This window comes from Pinus tabuliformis, chromosome 2_1 (genome assembly GCF_031772625.1).
Source record: "Pinus tabuliformis cultivar Carrire ecotype Pingquan chromosome 2_1, CPIR1, whole genome shotgun sequence".
Taxonomy (NCBI): domain Eukaryota; kingdom Viridiplantae; phylum Streptophyta; class Pinopsida; order Pinales; family Pinaceae; genus Pinus; species Pinus tabuliformis.
Window position 1 is genome coordinate 715,734,093 of NC_142299.1, and position 7,323 is coordinate 715,741,415.

Here is a 7,323-nt window from a genome sequence, read left to right on the forward strand (position 1 = left end):
CGAGATTTCTGAAAAGATTAAGCCATAACGAAGCTATCGAATCACATATGTTTTTCTTATACAGTCGCTAGATTTGTATATTTTTTTAATTGATTAAATTTTAGTTTGAATTAAATTGAATTTTTTCAATTAAATCGAATGGAGCTGATAACATAAGCTCAGTGGGATATTACATAATCAATCTCATTATTCTATGCCATGTTATTCAAAGCATCACAGGTATGGGAATCACTATGTGACTAAATAGGTATATAGAGTGAAATCAAGCAAATGATGTGATATAAGCCCTAACATGAAAATGTATGATAAATTATGAATTGTATGTCCATGGCTAGGATAATGGCAGATTCACAGTTCGCAAACACGTTAAAGACAAAATTCAATGTCGCCCTTTCTTGAATGGAGTTGGACCACCAAATGCATTAACCAAAAATACACCATAGACCTTTGTCATGCAATACCAGGGGCTAACGATGGCCTCGGGCTCTGTAGCCCTGGTGCTGGCAAACGACTTACATCGGCTCAAAAAAAAAACCACAAGCCAAGGTCTGTCTTTTGGAACCAAAAAAAAGTTAAGCCATATGGACAAAAAAATGGCCTGGCACCGTCCTTAAATGTCATTGGCAGTGACATAATTGATTTTAATTGATTTTACTCTGATATCAAATCCTGAACTTATTAATAATTCAAAGTACCAAATTTTGCCTACCAGTATAAAGATACACCAAAAGAATAAAAAAATTACGAAAACCATATCACCATAAACACAACCCACTGTTAAATGCATGCGGATAAGATCTGCCAAACTATCCAATATAAACACCACGAGGTGAGTGCAATATTCCTAAAATATTGAGAGAACTTGCTCAGTTGTATAACGCCCAACTATTTGTCTTTTAATACCACACGGTACTCCCCATTACAAGATGCTTGGTCTCCGCTGAGATGAGGCGTTGTTGTTGGGGTCATAGAACTCCAGTGCCTTGATTATATCAAACTCCATTGTGAATAAGTGAAGGTATCACCGCCCATTTCTAGTGAGGGCAAGCAAGCCTAGATATTATTCAGCCACAACGCCGATGGGAGATATGTGGTGCCCCATGATCAAGGTTAACCCATTTGTCGTTTATTCTTATACAATCTACAAATGCCAGCCCACCTGATGGATGAAATTACAAAATACACCATGGACACACATGCAGGTATTTTGGAGCATAAAATAAAGAAGCAGAGAAATTTTCCAAAAGTTGTTTTGGCTAAATATTTGGCACAGACCGCATGGTTTCCTATTTATTGTGGAGCGAATGAGTGGGTCGCCGCTTACTATTAACAAATTTAAAATTAAGTGGATCATTTTATAAGGAAAAGAAACAACAGTACTGGTGAGCAGAGTGAGGATGAGGGATGATGTTCCATGTGGGAGGGTCTTTCTAGCTGGCAACATGGTCGTGATTCATCAAAAGTTGGAAGGGACAGTGCAACCAAATTGGAACTAGTTTTTGGGAAAATCTAAGGGGTTTGTTGAGACGCTGGGAGCATTTATTTTGAAGCTTCACAGAAAAAGGTGAACAAGCAACCTGTCTCATAGGCGATCTTTAGCCTGGTGAATGTTAAAATGATTTCTTTTTTTCTTCTTCTATAAAAAGGGGCATGGCCTTCCAATGAATACACATTGGACATTGTCCACATTTGATGAAATGGCAGCCATAAAGATTGGTCTCTAGGTCTCTAGTTACACTATAATTCACATTTGAACCATAGTTACCAAATTCGCCTGAACCGAAGTAAAAAATATGAAAATTGAAAGTTCGATTCATACTATTCGATTCATACACCAAATAGTACGAGGAAATTTGATCTGTTTCACAGTGGTTAGTATTCTAATCGATTTAGAAGGCTTGTCTGAACACACAATAGATAGGGGTACTTGCACATTGATGCATGCAAATAGAAGGAAATGAATTGGAAGGTTATTATTAATTTAGAAATTTCTTTCTTTATAATTTCTATTTTGTTTTGAATGTTTGGAAATTCCAAACAATAGTGAAGGAAATAATTTGAACACTGAAAGTGTGTAAATTTGATTAGGAATATATTTAAGTTTTGAAATTAAGAGAGATTTTGAAGGGATGAAGGTAGTGCTATATTTTTTAATTGTGTTTTAGAAATTTTATATTATATATAATTATTAGATTTTAATTGTGTTTTACAATTTTTATATTATTTATAATTATTAGATTATTTAAATATTAAAATGAATAGAAAGTATCACACTTATAGGAAGAGAAATATATAACTTAAATTTTTTAAAGATATATATTACTGAGTTTTTTTCGAATTGAAATTTTTTCATCAGAATTTTTATCGTATCGAATCAAACTCGAATCTGAATTTGAACTTGGTAACTATGATTTGAACTGCGCTTAGAGATTGGTCTCAATCCCAAGACCCATACCCTCCAAAACAACCCGATTAACATCATTTGATAAATATGCAAGCTCAAGCGATACATAAATCAGTTCCAAAATTTACAATAAGAAGGTTCTTTGCGTCTACTCCCAGAATATATTCCCTCCCATTTTTCATCTCTTTCACTTTTGAGACAATTTCCACCAATTCAGACTAAGTAACATCGTTAATGGATGGTAAATCATTGGCAGCTAAAACCACCTATGTACCTCGTCGAAGCAACTCTTTTGCAAAAGGTAATATCCCTACTACAAGATCTGCGCCAGAATTATCTGCAAACATGACAACCTTCTTCCAAGACTTCCTCATCCAGCTTGACTTGAATGTTTCCAAGTCGTCAATGACCCATGGACAAGGTAGTTAGTTTTCACAACTAGCCAAAAAGGACATGCCATCCCTTTCGAACACTTCAGCAAGCTTTGCAACACCCAAATAAAAAATATTGCATGCAAATATTCCCCTTATCAAGTTTTCTAAACGCTTCCCTCCATCTTCAGTACTATCAAAGAGTGTTACAACTTGAACTTGTTCAAATATGATCAAAGATTTTGCATTCTCTTCTTCCTTGAATTTTTTAAATATGTCTCTGAAACCCACTTCCCTTAGGCACTACTCTCATAGTCTGCACAAAATACACAATCAGGTGGTCTTCTGTGGCTTTCAGGATCTTCCTATAATTCATCCAATATTTTTCCATACCTCTCTGAAAACTTAGTTGCTCTATCTTGGGCATTTGAAACAAAATCATCTAGCTCTACATGTTTCTTGAAGGAGGCGATGGACTTCCTAAAGACGTCGATCGAAGCGAGCTCAACTGGAGTGGATATTTGAACTCACCACAAACTTGGCTTCAAACGTGATGGAAAGACTGTGGAATTGTTGATCCAACAGTTAGAGTTGGATGGAGATCCTCACAAGTTTTCCTCACCCGATGAGTTGCTCATTGTTGACCCAACACACACAATGATTAATATAGACTCGCCGCCAACCACAAAAGGCATGCACCATCAAACAAAGGACGAAATTGATAGAAGAGTTTGAACACCCACAAAGTGCATATCCCAGTGTATGGATGGTTGATGAAGTGATTTCTATACTAGTAATTCTTGCAAGCCAACCAAAGCACACGAGATGCACCAATGGTTATCTTGTTCTCATCAACAACTGACAAACTAAACAGAGTTGCAGCAACATTTTCTCTTGCTTCAATGCTACCAATCTTGAGAACCTCAACAATAGGAGGAATTTCCCCAGCCATAACTATTGCACCCTTGTTGTTTTCATAAATGGAAAGGTTAAGAAGAGTTGTCACAGCATGCTCTTGTGTTCTAGAATCTGGTGTGGACAACAAATTAACTAACAAAGGAATGGCATTAGCCTCTGCAATACAAATCTTGTTATCTGCATTTATTTTGGCTAGAAGACGTAGCTCACCAGTTGTTGCTCTTTGGTCTTCAGGAGTCCCACTCGACAACTTTTGCAAAAGAACATCCACAGTTGCTCAGTCACTGGAGTTATCAAGCATAGATCCACATGCCTTTCCAGATCTACTACAACCTGATCTCTTTGGTAGTTCAACTCCATTAGTTTCACACCATTGTGCAATCAGACTTCGCAATACATAGTTAGGTGTCAAAACTACATGTGAAAACATCAGTTGTGTTTTAGGACAAGTTCTATGTTTGGAATCTATCCATTTCTGTATGCAGGACCGTTCATATGTCTATCATGTAGGCACAATAACAGGATCTTTCATTAGCTCAAGGGAAATCGGACAGCGAAATTCATCAGGAATAATAGGAGAGCTAGATTTATCTGTAAGACCACCACAAGTATTTGATCATTTCTCACTGTCAGGAGCATCCATCTCAGGATTCTCTGTCAAAACTAAGTCCTTCAACCTCCTCAGAATACCTGACATCTGCTCTAACCTCTCACCAACATCTCCACATTTGATAACAATATCATGTAGTGCCAGTGATTCTTGCTTAAGATCGACAATGGTTTTGAGTTGTAACTTTTATACTAATCTTCTTAATATCAGTTGGTCAACATCTCTGTCACTCCTCTGAGACAAGACAATACTTAGATCTTTCTCGAGTTCCAAATCAGGTGTGTCAGCTCTTCCTTTAGCTCTTTTGAACTGGGCATGTACAAGTTCAACCTATTCTCGAACTTCATCTGACAATCCAAGTTCTTCTTAAGCCAAGTCACTTAAAGATTGCTCCAACTAAGTAGTTACACTATGAAATTTGCCTGCAACTTGCTTTCTTTCTAGATCCATGACAAACTTGCTGCCCTCATGGCCAAATTTAAGGATCTCCACAACATGTTTAAGAGTCGAGCGCAAATATTGCAAGGCCTGCAGGGTATTATCCTTAAGCAGGGGATCCTTCAGTTCCCTGAGTTCTTCAAACATGGGTGCTAATAATTTGAGCCTTCTCACCAGATTAGCACCTTCTTTCTTCAGATAGTTCCTGCATTCCCCAACACCTGCTATCTCGTTCACCAATTCCATGTACGATTCCACCACCACCATAACATCCCCGCCATCTCCTCCTGCTTCCACCAAATCCATCTCCAAATCTGGCACCCTCACCCCCATAATTTTTGCTGCCATCTCTGGCTGATGATCTATTGGAATCCCAATTCAAACCTGAGTTTCTGAGAAAACAAAAACATCAGAGAAACAACTGCTTCTTTCTTCTCCTTGATACTTCTTCATGCGACCCAGTTTCCTCGACCTACGACTTCTTCAACTTTCGTTGGACCTTAACCCACGGTTAGTATGAGGTTCCTCGGGCTCTAATGTCATTGGGGTCTATTGTCACTGTCGGCGAAATCGAACCCTGGTTATCTCGCTTGCGTCTGCCAAGCGTCTATCTATATATGCTCTCCACGCTTGTTGTCCTCTATCTGGCATGGAGAGTACGACACCGCCCTGAACATGGAAGACGACAAAGCCTATTTCTTCACCACAACAAAATACAAATATTTGAAAAAATATGTACATGTGTTATATTTTCACTTGATAGAACAACAAAAATAGAGTGTTGTGATTGGTGGGAATGAATAGTGTTTGCCCAGCCAAACCCTACAAAGAAAACACCTTTGATGTAACTAGTCATAAATAAATAAGATCCCAATTAAGGAATATAACAAGTTAACTATCTGGTGTTGAATTATATTGTAAAGGAAATTCTTGCTTCTAAATTTTACTAAGTATAATTACAGAATAGGTGTGTCTTTTTGTAATAGTGTTTTTAAAATTTTAATTTAATTATCAATAGTTAATTAGATGGATGGTAAGGATTTAATTCTGAGAGAATATTTTAAAATGTTCTTAAAATAGTTATTCATTTTTAATTAAATTGATTGTTTTTAAAAAATGCCATATGAAGTAGTGCCATATAAAATGAGTTGTGGTTTTTCAATCATGTGGTATTGATATGCTCTAGTATTGTAACAAAGTTTATTCACAGGTTAAAAATCTCCATGTTAAAATGGGGTGAATCTCCATAGTTAAGAATCTTCTGACACATTTTTTTGTTTTTTTGTGTACTCTAAGCAATAGATGAAATCGTCCTTTTACAGATACTTTTTATGGTCAAATTTGCCCAAAATTTGGCAGATACTTTTTTTTAATAAAAGGAATGAGTATTTTGTATTGATTCTGAAAAAAGAGGGAGGCTTAGTAGCCTGAGTACATAGATGCAAGGGAGGGAGATGGATCCCAAGATGGAGTTGTTACTAGACTATTGCTATTAACTTTAAGACTGATATCTGAATTTATTGTGTTGCTTGTGTAGCAATGAACATATTGAAACAATAAAAATACATATTTGTACTTCATGATTAAGATAAAAATTGTTTTGAGAGTCAATTGTGCATTTTTGTGCTTTTTGCTTGTTCATCTTCATTTGAACTAGTTGATGGACTTATCTTCTCCTGCAACGCGATATTGATCTGCACTGTTTGATTATCTTGCTTCCGAGGTCTTCCTTTCTAGTAACAGAATCCTATGTTCCAAGTTGGCAACTCGATAGTGATGTGCAGAGATAACCTCTTCCAGTGAAGAGACTGCCTTCTCTAGGTTCATGTAATGTTGGTTGCATTTGTTGAGTGCCTCCTTGAGTGAGGCTAATTCTGCCTGCAAACTCCCAATTTCTGACTTAAAGTTTGCTTAACAATGGGTGTTCCATTTCTTTTGAAGTTCTTTGGTTTGAGTCAGCTCTGCATGGAGGCCTTCGCCGCATTTACAAGAGGAATCTGAGGATCGAGAGGGGTCCATTTCAAAGGGAAAATGAACATGGGGGGCTTGGAGACTAGGAGTAGTAAGATGGTGCAAAGTGAGAGTGAGAAGGTGACTAAGGAAGGGAGGATATATAATTCAACTTGGTATGCTTTCATGTGATGTGCGGGAGGATCAAGAGATCATGATCCAAGGTCAAGATGATATGAATTGGGGAGGATTTTCTAGGGGATTTGCTCAAAAAAATTTGACCTTTTGAATTTTTTGGTAGGAGAGATTTTAGATTGTTGAACATCGTTTCCTGAGAATGCAGTTTGTGGATGCCAGATATGAATTTGATGAGGGTGGAACTCAGAAAAGATAGAACAAGTTCCAATTGGGGTCTAATCTCGTTATCATGAGATAGGGATGGAACTTGATTCAACATTAACCGAAGTTTCTCCTTTAAGTCTTTAGCATGCTCTATTTGTCTATCTCTCTGTGAATGTTCTTTCTTAAAACATGATAAAAGGATACCCCTTCCAAATGAGCTAGGTAGAATCAGATATTAATTAGTATTTTCTCAATCTCTGCATTGATAACATTGGATCCTTTGATTAGTT

At 37.0% G+C, this 7,323-nt stretch overlaps 2 pseudogenes; both read right to left on the reverse strand.

Annotated features, from left to right (window-relative positions):
- Positions 1–2,405: 2,405 nt before the first annotated feature.
- Positions 2,406–3,413, reverse strand: LOC149202593 (damage-control phosphatase At2g17340 pseudogene; annotated as a pseudogene).
- A 152-nt stretch (positions 3,414–3,565) lies between these two features.
- Positions 3,566–5,089, reverse strand: LOC149202594 (U-box domain-containing protein 13 pseudogene; annotated as a pseudogene).
- Positions 5,090–7,323: the final 2,234 nt, after the last annotated feature.